Raw genomic sequence first — 13,299 nt, 5'->3', positions numbered from 1 at the left:
ACACATCATTCTCATTCGGGATCGGAAAAAAGAAAATACATACAAGCTCCGACGATCTCGAAATCCATCCGCCACCGTCCGTCAACCCGTCGCCACCGAGCTCTCCGTCAATCCCCGAAACGGCACGGAAGAGCGACCTCTACCGGACGCCAACGAAATCCGATAATCCCAAATACAACCGCGAATCGTCTCGCGGCCCGACTCACCACTCGGCCACCGACACCACCACCGCGACGTCACCAACCAACTCACACCATTACTCGCACCACGAATCACACAGATCGCCATGACTCACACCATGACTCAACACCGCCTAGCTCCGCCCCCCAACTGTCAATCAAACAGATCCTGATGTGATGTCACTTCCTGCTCCCTAAGCTCCGCCTAGTGTGTGTAGATCTGCTCTCACTATACTACTTTTATCTATAGCTTTAAAAAGTTACCTAAGGCTGAATGTTTACAGTATATAGACTCTGTGACCATAAGCCTACCTGGCAGACACTAAATTGTAAAAAATCATTTTTAATATAACTAGTAGAAATACTCAGTGTTGCGAGAGTCACACTATGGGATGAAATTCGCATTTGGTTAATTTTCAACTTTATTCATCAATCCTATCATATTCTACAATAATTATTACTCTCGGTGAATAAGATTACTAATCTCTGGATATACTATGAAGCAACGTTGTCTTGTTCAACGAAAAACTATAAATGGGAGTGGCAATGTAAGATCTTCCCTTAATATAACCTTCAAGAAACTTCTAGATGTTGAAGAATCTGAAATGAGTAATTTATCTAAATGGGCAATGACACAATTATTTTGAGGTTTTTGGAAGGTAGCTGAGTAGCTCAGTTGGCTAAAGCATCAGTCCAATAGACTGAGTGTCATGTGTTCAAACCTCATATGGACTGATTTTTTTTATTTTTTAATTAAAAAATACCTGTGTCTAAAACCTGGGGGAGTATCAAAGTAAACCACATGCAAATTTCTACAGAGGACAAACAGACAGACAAACAAAGACAAATTATTCATACATAACGTAATAGACTACCAGAAGAGTTTCCAGAGAGTGATTTCAGTCTAACCAAACTTCTGATATCTTTACCAACCCAGTCTACAGTTGTATTTATATGTTTCCTGTAAACTAGGCTAGATTAACTACCTCTGGTGTCTTAGCAGGTCCTGCATAATAGACTGGGTACTTCAGCATATAATCAGGCATGCCCTCTCCATTGTCTAACCTCTCCATAAGCTTGGCATGAGCAATATCTCGGGCTACCACTAAAGTTCCTGTTAAACTCAACCTGGTCTTGACAGGATGTTTGCTCAGATCGGAGAGTATCTCAGACATGGGCTTGTTTAGGTTGATCTGCAGACAAAAAATATTCTAATAAAAGACGATCTGTAGTTGTTGCATTGAGTGTATGACACGGTTTTCTACATATCCTGGCTGAATGTCCAGCACTGCACGAGTAATAAAACCAGCTTATAAACAGTGGCAGGTTATGTAGTTGCCATTGGCTAAGTTCACTAAGTTGCCAATGACAAATTTAGTAAATTGGCAAATTTGACTAACTTAAGCTAGTATATAGCTAAACTTACTATAATAAGAGCCATGAGCTGGCCAGACCGTGAAGCCAGATTTTGTGACCACACCACAGTGGTATGGTCTTGTGATTTATGCGCCACAACACAGTGGTATGTGTATCTTAAATCTTAATGACTATCTGCATAATTAATCCAATGCATCGCAAGAAGCATGTTTGGCTTAGTGGATAGACTGCCTGCCTGCATACCAATAGATAGGCCCTGAGTTCAGTTGACAGTTACTTTGCAGTTGACGATGGCGCACCTTTGTCGCCGAGTCCCTGACTCGGCCGACCAGTCTTTACCTGCCTCGCAGTTGACAATCGCGCTCTTAAGCCTGGTTCCCATATGCGTAGCAAAGCACCGACGGTAATATCGCGCAGCAAAACACTTGCGGTGGGTGCTCGGAGCAGTTTAATGTTCACATAAAAGCCACATCGTTAATAGTATCGTAAACATAATTGCGTAATCAAATAAAATGTTCGCTCGCCATGACGTTCCTATAATGGTGACCTTTATCCGTACAGTGCATTTCGGGAAGGTTTTGCCTGCAGCCGTTTGCGAAATTTGAACATGCGCAAACTCTTGCGTTGACCGCCGGCATCCACCGGCGGTGCACTGCGATCCGCGGCGTGTAGGCTCCCATTTTATCGCAATAGCCTGCGATGCTGTCGCCGGTGCTTTGCGGCGTATATGGAAACCAGGCTTTACACTCGCCTCGCAATTAATCGCCTCGCAATCATTTGCCTTGCAATCAATCGGCTCGCACTTGCGTCGCAATCAATCGCCTTGTACTCGCCTCACAATCAATCGCCTAGCAATTAATAGCCTCGCACTTGCCTTGCAATCGCCTCGTAATCAATCGCCTCGCACTCGCCTTGCTATCAATCGCCTCGCAATCAATCGCCTCGCACTCTATCGCTTTGCAATCAATCGCCTTGCACTTGCCTCGCAATCCATCGCCTCTCACTCGCAATCAATCGCCTAGCACTCAATCGCTTCGCAATAAATCGCCTCGCACTTGCCAACACATTCATCTGGAGCGCCGCGCCTGGAGACTCTCGCTGCGCTCGGGGCGAAAAAACTCCCTGAGTGACGCCACATCACGGAGTTGTCCTACTTGTGTACAGATAACTGATAATGAAATTGACATTGCTAGGCAAACTGGAATTCTTCATACTTGCAGTATTGAAAAATTTTGCATGTTTTAAAAAATTCTACAAAATAGTTTGCTTTCGCCAGTATTTATTGAATGGAGACTTCTACCTACAGGCTTAAAACACTAATCATGGCTCACCAGTTCTTCGTCTATAACCTGTGCTTTGACATCGTATATAAAAACAGTAATGCGGTTGTATCGATAAAATTTATATGTACTAGAAATTCCACTGTCATACAGCCCACGACCAAAGTGATATTGGAAAAAATGAAAGGGTACTGATGATTGAGAAATGCAATATTAGCAGTCAAATGGCACTGCAGTGCAATAGGATAACTGCAATGGTAGCTGTAATGTACTGGGTGTGGGTGTTATTATATACAACAAACAGCAATAATGAAAGGAAAAGATTATATGTTTATATCTTTCCCCCTGCAATAGGAGAAATGCGATATTGGCCAATATTAGAAGTAAAATGCACTGATATTATTAGAATAATCGATACTATTAATATAGTAATAATATAAAACCAATGCACAATTTTGTTTACATTAGTCATAGTTAGCAATATCAAGAAGTTGTGATATTTATATAGATTTTTAGAAAATCTGTACTACGTAGTCATTGTTCTGTAGTCATCCAAACTTATAATTAAATATCGTAATAATCTCATAAGAATCGTTAGAAAAAATATCGTCATTTCCTTTACTTACACTGCGTTGGACATCAGTTAGAATACCAAAGTACTCAAGTGTCTAAAATGTCAGTTTGAAATCGGCAAAAATGAAACGATTTCAGTACTCCTATGTTAATTACAGAAACCGTCGACGATGCCATACACTGGTGAAATGTGCACGTTATTTTTTCGCGAAATGCGCACGACTTAATTGTTCTATTCTCTGTCGCCCGGCGTTTCAATTTCCGGTCTTAACTTTTATTAAACCAAGCTTTTCAAGCGTTTTGTGACGATTTTCGTCCTAATAAATCTGTCAATTTATGTATAATCCGATCAGATGGGTAAGTTTTAAGAGAATTTCGATAATTTACAAAGACTAGGTAACATATTTAAATAGGCTTATATGTGTTTTGTATCGTTATTATACTTTAACTAATCTACAAAACGATGGTTAAATTTGTTAATGAAATTTCGAGACAAGGGTTCGTCTCATTGTTGATGAATAATTTTCGTAAGTTGTGTGCACATGCATTTATTATAAAAACTCTCATACTTCGCTTCCGCTCGTTTGTTCGTGGGATAACAGCACAGACAATACGATGTCAAGGCAGATACAGCATTAGCGCCTTACAATAACAAAACATAACTCCGACATGATAGCCTTTTTATGAGATACAATAAGGAAATATTTACTGAAAAATATGTTAGAAAATGCTGCATGTGGATAATATGTAGGTGTAGCAGAACATGAGGAACATAGCATGACATAACAATATCATAATGTTAAATCAATGCAAGCATGACATAACAATAACGCAATGTTAGTTCGACACAACACTTGCGGATAGACGAAATCTTTTGTTTTTCTGTCGGGTGTATGAACAAACAGTTTTCGGCTTGTGCCTACTTTTGAGCAGGCGACGTACAGCTGGTCATGGCTAAAGCAGGGTGATAGTAAGTCGATACCAGCTGCTCTCTTTCTTCTCATCATCGCCTAGCGCAACGCTCGGAGTACCCGTGCAAGTTCTGTACTAGTAAGTTACAGTACTCATAGCTGAAAAAAATTAGTAACTCAGTTGCTGAATAAAATGAACAGGTTTACTATCACGAACAGTGGAAAATCCAACACTTTTAAGTAGTGGAGGTATGGCAATTCATAACCATTATAACATTGAATGAGAAGTACTTATCTTTTTGAAGTAGAAACTTGGTAGGTAAAACGCAAAAAAAATTGTATAGGTGGCCGGAAAAACAAATGTTCACGGTGATTCTCGTTGGCAGTAAATATTAATTGCATGTAAATTACTACTAATTAATTTATTTAATGAGTACTACATTTGTATAGCTGTATAGGCACCTTTGTATAAGCCGCAGAACTCAGGACGATGCTTTTTAACATGGCATCAACTTTGCTGTTTAAAACGGAACAGGGCCTAACGGCACTGTATTAACCTACGCTTTTTAACCTAGTGCCTAAGGGAACAGTACCGTAAGGCATTGTTTCATTTTTTCTTTTACCGCTAGAGGCGCACTAACTGGAGATTTCGGTTAAGGCACCCTAGTGGTGAAAGAAAGACCACAGAATAGCCACACCCTTATATAAGCCGCATGACTCAAATCATCATAAAAAAGTAGCGGTTAATAGTCCGAAAGTACGGTATTTGCTACTCATATTAATTCAGTTCGCTTCATATGACCGAAATTCGTATGACGAAAAAAGGAAAGACCGCTCTATAATTGGACAAATACACCCACACACAGATTGCCGTTCACATAGTAGATAGATATAAGACATCATTACCTTCACAACATCAGAGCTGAGGGACTGTGAGTTAACATCAGGCATATATTTTTGAACGTCTGTTTCAAGCTGTTCAAGAAATACACCCTCAGATGTGATCTTTCCCAAAGCCTACCAATAATATACATCTAAATATAGTCTTGCCACTCCCTGGCAGGTTTTCCACACTGAAAACCTACGTGTCACTTTTTTCCGACATATTCCATCGACTCTCTTTTCATGAACCGAGATTAGATATTAGAGACTCTCAATATAAATAGTTGTGAAAACACCAAATAATTCATACACAGGAACAAATTCTGAAACACAACTATTAACCTAGTAAGTCTAATCTAAAGGAATAAATCATTTGCATTTAACATTAATGTGTGAACATTCTTATACAAAGATTTTATTAAAAAGCATCACAAAAGTTGAGACTATGGGTTGTTTATTAAAAGCACGTGACATCCGCATGACCTTCAAAATTGTGATGGTAGGTTAAAACAATTTCATTTTTCTAAATACCAGGTATTATATATTGACTAGCTGTACTACCCGCATGGGCAATAAATATTTTTGGACAAAATTTTTTTTGTATTTAACATATAACACCATTTATTTGTATTTAACATATAAGAACATTTGCCATTCTAACTTTCAAACTACATATCATAAGAAGTGTTTCGTGCAGTTGAAATAAATTAAGAGGGAAAATAAAAACAACTGTAAAGGTTTTCAAACTTTGTCAAACAACTGCAACTTTCAAACTTCGTATCATGAGAAAACGGTTTCATGCATGTCGAAAATGTTTTGAGCAGATCAAATGAAAAATAAAAAAATAAGACAGCTATAAAAGGGTTCAAATGTAAATGTGAAATAATTAGCAAGTAATAGCTAAATTAAGTCTGTCTTGCTACGATTACAATAAAAGATGATTCCGTAATGATACAATTAATATAAACTGAGAAAACAAAATCAAAATCCTGAATATGTGGAATTAATAATAACAATAACTTATTCGGCTCTCAAGGTTACTGTTCCACCAGGAGCTATCCATCAAAACTTGGAATACGACGATACTGGTACCTCTCGATACTGGTACAAATGTAAAAATGAGATATCGTACTGTCTTTGTCTGACCGAATGGAGAGACGATGTTGAGGCTCTTCCTACGGAGGAAATACAAGTGTCCACATGAAAAGAGTTGGCCTTGATCACGATACAACAATTGAACCCTACGAAAAATCAAAATTAGAGGTTCAAGAAAACACAAAAAAGCATCGGGCTTTATAGAGTTGATAGAATTCATATTTTCAAATCAAATAGTACGTTATTTAGCGTGTGCGTGTGGTATACGGTATATGATAATGTCATATTGTCTTTGATCAATATGCCTTGTATAGCTCAGTGGTGAAGCGGGTGAGTTCAAATCCATCAGAATGTGGAATTTTATTTCCAATATTTCAATAGCTATAGCTATAGCTGGACAATGACACATGCACACACGACCAACTTTGAGAAATATAGATAGAGATAATATAAGAGCCATCCAAATCCATGGATACAGGTTAGGAAAAAATAGCACCTAACAGGATTTGAACCCACAATATTCAGCTTATCCATCAGGCACACTACCAACTGCGTCAACCATTCGCCTTCCATTATGTTTGAGTTTTTTCACATAAACCTATTCCGTGTGCTTTCTTGACGCACCTGACAATTTCTCACAACACATCGTACTGTCAGGGTACTAGTCTGGATAAAACTGGACTAGTGAGAAGTCGATGAAAAATATTTGTGTCATAGAGGTGTCTGCGATTACCGATATAGTGTAAACTAGCCTTTAACGACGGGTTCTTCAGAACGTAACTTCACCGTCAAGTGAGGGTTCGATGAAATGAGGTTTAGACTGTGAGCTGACGCCAATCCTGGGAACTGGGAGTTATGTTGACTTGTATCTTTTACAATCTTACCTGCCTGTCTGCCGAACAAGACACTCCCATACCAACTGGACAAGAAGCTCCGTGGCGTGGCATTCTCACTACTCTCACGTCGTGCACAAAGTATTTTCCACCGAACTGAGCGCCGATTCCGATCTGTTGACTCATGTCTTGTATCTTCTGCTCGAGTTGCACATCCCTGAATGCTAGGCCATGTTCATTGCCTGTAGATGAGAGAGAGGAACATAATCACAGGCAGCTCATGGTAAGCTACTAAAGAAAACTCACTCGTGGAATGATAGTATCACATGCTTGAATATTGGCTTTAGCATACACCAAGTGTATTTGGTGTATGCTAGAATATATTTATTGGAGTCATTCGTGGGCCATCTTTAATTCATATAAAAATCTAGCTATTGACAGAGTAGCTATTGTGTAAGCTTGTTTCAATGATATCAATCGATGATATCATTGAAACAAGTGTGAAAATGTTTCAACTGGTTTCAAGATATGCAAGATATGTTAGAGAAAATGCAAAATATAATTTGCAGAACATATTGAACCCATCAAAGCCCCGTTGCCACCTGTGCTGAAATCTTATCTGAATTCTACCTGATAGATGGACTTATGAAGTGTAATCGTAGCTGTTATGACAGGTACTTTTGCATAGCTCTATTCAATTCCAAAGGAACAAATATTGAGAGCTCAAAAAATTTTATGTCCCACACTACTAAGTGACAACAGCTAAGTCCATAATCCGCCAACCAAGCGCAAGAATGGCTTTATTGACCCTTTGTCAGAATCGGTGGGTTAATTGATTTCAAAGAAATTGACGTGGTTTTGAATTCACTATGTCGGTTTATTCATAAAACCATTTGTTTTGTACTTAAATCAACTAATCAAATGTGACCAGTAGATTCCTTTCTACAAATTGATACTAATAATGACTAGATAATGTTGATTATACCCTAATTTTTTAGGGATGCAATTGGTTTCGCCAAATATTCAAACATATTCTTTTCAAAGATGGCGTTTGCTTATTTTATTTAGTAACTAGTTTCCGGTGTGGATAGCAACTGAGAACTTAGCTGATACAAATGCCGCGATAAAATAACTTAGCTAGACGACCTAATTACCGTAGACTGGCAGAATCGTAGTCAATACTCAAATGTTTACACAGCATTTAGAGAAAACAAACAGAAGTTTAATTATTTTTATTTGGGGCGTTTGAAACATTTATAATAATTTTATTCTGGCAATCATGAGCAATTACAAAATAAAATATATGACAATAGAGCCGCGTAGAAGTAGACTTTTATTGCAATAGCCAATGTGAATACAAGAAATATAGATGGACTGTTTCACTATATACATGTACATCATTTTGGGCAAGTCTGGGCGCATCTTTTTTTCTGAGCGTTTTGTCAATTTTTGTCAATTTCAATCTTCAAATATTTTGACAATGAAACTGCCTAAAACAACAAACGACATCACAACTGATAAAAAAAATTGATGCTCTCTGTTAAAATCAACTAAAATTTGACGCAATCACAACTTTAAAGCCGAAGAATTTAAAAATACTTACCTGAAGTAGGTAAGTTATCAAAGTACTTCGTTGAAGCCAATTTAACACATTTTAAATTCATTTCGGCGGAAGTTCCTCCAATAACAAAGGCTAAATGGTAGGGTGGACAAGCAGCCGTCCCGATAGTCTACAATAGTGACTTGAACAGTTAAGCTCAACAATATGATCCTATTGGAACTCAGGCTATATCGGAACAAAGACTAACATCCAAAAAACAATAAACCCAATTGAAAAACTCAACTCCATAGCAATTTTTAAAAACAAAATGACCTTCAAAAAAGCGCAAAAAATATGTCACAGTAAATGCTGTTTCCTGCAAGCTATATTTAGGCGTGACACTTGTCACACTTATAACCTGCCACCTACAGTTGACAGCGATAAGGAACACACACATATTCCAAACCTGTATTTTCTCATGTACAAACTCCATGAGTTTCTTTTCATTCAGCAGAGCCTTGGTTGCCTGGTAGAGAAAACTCTTGTTAGCCGAGCCACCACCTTTGGCTATGAACAGGAAGTGGTACTCGTCTCCCTTGGTAGAGTATATCTCTATCTGACCCAGGAGATTTGTGTCAGTGTTTGCTTATTTGTACATGTAAAGGGGAGCTACCTAAAGCGCGCAGCAAAATATTATTTTCTCTGAAATTTTGATCAAGGTTACAAGTTAAACTTTCAATATTTTGTAAAGTATATTGATTTTATAGCCAAAAAAACTCCAGAGTTGTCACCAAGTGGTGTGTATTCGCTGGCTTATCCTTGTTGTTTGAAATATATTTTAAAAAACAAAATTACAGAGCCAATTACGGACATTTACAAAATTGGTTGTTGCATGTAGACACGAAAAATGTGCTAAGCGCAGTGGATATTGCAAAAAGCTAAAGCAATAGTTTTACATCTTAATCTCGTCATATTTGCGCAAAAACCTCAAATTTGTTAACCTGTTCTAACACAATATGTTCTAAACTGTGTTTTGATTCGAATCTTATTTTGAAATGTCCTAAAACAATTCTAATCTGGTACATATGGAAATCACAACAAAACTCGACTGACCTAATGTTGAACCATTATTGCTATAACTAAGGTAGAATTATATTAAAAGCCCACGTTTCCATGACGATAAGCCAGCAACTAATAGTTTACCTGTGAATATCGCAGATTCCTATTTGTATACGTGTTGTACACTCCTCGTGACAAGGCCTCCGCATCATCTCCACCTGTCCACACTTGCTGACCTTTCTTTCCTGAGAAATTGTATTCTGATGTACACATTCTGTACGCATGATGTACACATAATGTATTCAAGATATCTTTAGAGCAAAAAGTAAAAATTAAAAAATAGGTAATGTAGCAAAATATTAGCTTTCACAAAAATAACAAATGCAAAAGGTAATATTAATAAATAATTAAACGTGCACATTTAGTGTGTGCAATCGTGAAAAGGGTACAGAGTATATGATGAACATGAGAGGAATGATAAAAACGTCTTAGCCTTGTGGTTAGGTGTGAATGTTAATGAACTTGCGGCTGCAATCTTCATGTGTTCTAAACCAATATGAAGTAAATTTTTCATTTCTAGATTTTAGTTGTTAGAGCTGGATAAACACGGAATGACAGACAACAAACTTTGAGATGAAGTTTTGTATCAGGTATTAACAGACTTGCTAAAAGCTTGAAGCTCTAAAAATACGCACAAAACAGCGTAGGGAACTTGTGAACACCCTCGTAATATCAGAGGTGATCGTAGAAGCTCAACCATATCAAGGTGATGAAATTCAGGTCTTCACTGCCGTAAATGATAGTTAAAGCAAGCTTTAGAAATTTCAGTAGAAAATTGCTATACAACTGAATGGCATCTATGAAATTATTCAAGACAAGGAAGACAACTTCAACTAGATAAAAAATAATACTTTCTGAAGTTTTTATTGATTGTGTGTAACTAAAATCTATGTTATACAGCATGCGAATAAAAACCATTTTATTTAAAATACGGTTGTAAGCTTGTTGTTTACAAATATGTGTATTTGTCTCCGACGTACGCATGATGTATACATGATGTGTGCATGATGTATACATGATGTGTGCATGATGTACACGTAATGTATTCAAAAAAGCTTTACAACAAAAAGTACAGATCTATTTTGAATGCAACCTTATTACATCTAATTGCAACATCTATAGATGGTACAGCATACCCATAATTATGGCTGTTCCAGTATCCTGACAGCCAGGTAGTACCATACCAGCCGCAATGTTAGCATTCTTCAAAAACTCTAAGGCTACATATTTGTCATTAGGGGATGCTTCTGGGTCTTTGAGAATATTAGAGAGGGACTGCAAATAAAATATCACTTTGGTGTAAAACTAACGATAATTTTAGAAAAACCTGAAGGTCTTTATGGTAACTAAGTAAACCAGACAATAAATCAGATAGTCAAAATCTAAAAGACGGAATCCAAAAAATAGGTATAATAAATACTAATAAATACAGAACAAGAAACAACGAGTAGAAAATGAGGGAACCCACCAAATAATGCTCTTATTGTATGATTTCTTCACTATCCAACCATGGCAACCATGTTAGTAAAAGTCAATTGCTGGCAAACATGGTTTTCAAGTAATACCTGAAGATGAGCTGGCCTAAGGAGATGAGATATGTCAACCATAGCCTGCTCACAGAGCAGTGTCAGTGCTTGAGGATCAACCATCAACATATTTTTGCCTTGAAATGTGCTCAAAGACACAAACTCGGCTAAAAAAAGAAAGTTTGATACACTGTTGGGTTCCTGAGCAGACCTATCCAATAAACTATAGAGTATTATATAATATTTGTGTTTACCATTTTGACACATTTGAATACTTATTTACCTTTATTTATGCAACCAAATGTTAAGCCTTATTTGTATGTTCCATTATACATTGAAAATGTACAAAAAGACATGCGTTGTACCAGACAACTATAATACCTAGCATATTGGTAGCAAACAAAAATTGAAATGATTTCCTTTAAACAAGGAACAGCGGCATAGCTTTGCATGCAACCCATCTAGCTCCAGCAACTTACTTTAAAACACAAACATCATCAATGTAAACACAGCATACACACTGAAAATAATTAGGCTTACTGTGTTTGAAACATAAGTTTGCAACAGATTTTAAATTCTGTTTAAATAATTCCTGACACTAAAAGTTTGAATACAGTGCGCAAACCTACAAGTTAGCTTTTTGTAAGGTGGGTTTAGAGGCTCTGTGTTTTCAAACATATCCTGGTAATAAAATGGCTTAAGTGTTCCAGTTGATCGTCTAAGCAGACATAGTGGCAGCTTATTTCCGGCACGAAGGAAACCTTTTGCAAGTGAATGCATACTCTGAAATGGATATTGAAACTAATAGAGCGATAACCAACATTCAAAGTGCTGAAGCAAAAATGAAGTTTCAGTAAGAAATTTAAAAAAAACGAACAAATTATGCAAACGCAAAACCTTGAAGTGTATTAATCGCGGTAAGACGTACAGCACACATAAACAATCATTGTTTGCCAACGTGAAAAGATATTTGCAATATGAGCTGCCAAGACTCAAAGGCATAATTGTTTTTGCAATAAAGTGATATGCAGACATTTATGTACTATCGCTTCAACACTGCATAGTGGGGTACGGAGTGCTGGATAAATAAAACTAGCCATATAAAGGGGCACCAACGAAAAGATTTTGCCGTTGTCAGAGTTCGGAGCTAAAACAATATAATTGAGTAGCTACTTTAGCCAATGCTCTAAAATACTCGTCCCAGACACAGTATTGGATATCATTAGTTTTCTAATAACGATGTAGCGATGGTAACCACAGGTGTCCTTTAGCGGAGATTTTGCCGAAGCCAAGACCGGGCCGTAGTCTACACACACAAAAAAACAACTGTTGTTTTTTGTGTGTGTGTGTGTGTAGACTACGACCCGGTCTCGGCTTCGGCAATATCCCTGCTAAAGGACACCTGTGATGGTAACAAACGTAATTGACAAAACTTTAGGATCTTGGGTTATACGCAATAGAACGAGCGTTGAAATAACGTAGCAATAAAATAGCCATGAAATAGCAATCACGTGACTTTTTACATTGATATCGATACGTAATGCATGCGCCATATTGGAAAGCTAATCGTGTATTAGTCAGTTTGTAAACAAACAGTGAAAATTGACAGAAACGTACACGTTGAATAGTTATTTTCTGGCTGGGTGTTAATGAAAACTCTTACACAATGTTTAGAGTTCCCTGATAAAAGAAAACCTATTTATAACATATGGAGTGGAATATGATAAGTAGATGTAAAATAAATTTTCTTGGACCATATTATTCATACAAACTTATGTATAACAGATGCATAAACCCAGCAAATGTATATTCAAGCAAATAACAACTGTTCCATTATATTAAAAATTATATTACATATGCATAAACCATAATGGAGAAACTTAGCACATGAAGTGTTTTGATAAAAACAATACATATGCTGCCAAAACAGAAACCGTTTTTAAGATTTAGGTGATAATAGCTCATGAATGTATGAAATGTATAA

At 37.2% G+C, this 13,299-nt stretch overlaps 1 pseudogene; it reads right to left on the bottom strand.

Annotated features, from left to right (window-relative positions):
• The window catches only part of LOC137404825 (fumarate hydratase class I, aerobic-like), a 47,518-nt pseudogene extending 35,510 nt beyond the window's left edge, over window positions 1–12,008 (bottom strand).
• Window positions 12,009–13,299: the final 1,291 nt, after the last annotated feature.

This window comes from Watersipora subatra, chromosome 9, assembly GCF_963576615.1.
Source record: "Watersipora subatra chromosome 9, tzWatSuba1.1, whole genome shotgun sequence".
NCBI lineage: Eukaryota > Metazoa > Bryozoa > Gymnolaemata > Cheilostomatida > Watersiporidae > Watersipora > Watersipora subatra.
The sequence above is the reverse complement of the archived record's forward strand: the minus strand, read 5'-3'. Positions and strand labels throughout refer to the sequence as shown.